The sequence below is a fragment of the Octodon degus genome, unplaced genomic scaffold (genome assembly GCF_000260255.1).
Source record: "Octodon degus isolate 3935 unplaced genomic scaffold, OctDeg1.0 scaffold00118, whole genome shotgun sequence".
Taxonomy (NCBI): domain Eukaryota; kingdom Metazoa; phylum Chordata; class Mammalia; order Rodentia; family Octodontidae; genus Octodon; species Octodon degus.
Window position 1 is genome coordinate 6,030,491 of NW_004524694.1, and position 580 is coordinate 6,031,070.

A 580-nucleotide genomic window follows, 5' to 3' on the forward strand; every position below is an offset into this window, starting at 1 on the left:
AATAGATATATTTACATACAGACAGGAGTGAAATGGTTTGTATGTGGCTGATGAGTGGAAATTATAATTATTGCTAATGGTTTCCTTTGTGGTGCAGTATACTAAATTACAATTCAATAAGAGCTATGTAATAGTTTTAGAAAAATTACATTGATCAGTAAATTATATTTTATGTGTATTAACTAAACTATTTCTCAGTAATGCACTTAAAATTAAGTAAATGAAAAAAACACTTAATTTTAAATAGTAGATACATTCTGCTAAGTAAATATGTGAATTGAATTTCTGTTATATAGAATTTAACTGAAAAATTTCTTTTTGAAATTATATATATTATATATTTTATGGAAATTTAGCCACATTTCTTAAATCTCAGGATAAAGCAAAGAGAAAACATAGTGAACATCTTATCAGACAGCTTCCTTTAAAGCAGTGGCTCATTTACTGAATAACAAATTCATTCTGTTCTACTCCACTTTCCCACAGGGTGGAAGTTGGGAGAAATCTAATTTTATTCATGTTTTGCTTGTACTTATGGTTGGAAATTGCCAGCCCATGCAAGAGAATCCGAGCTGCTTTA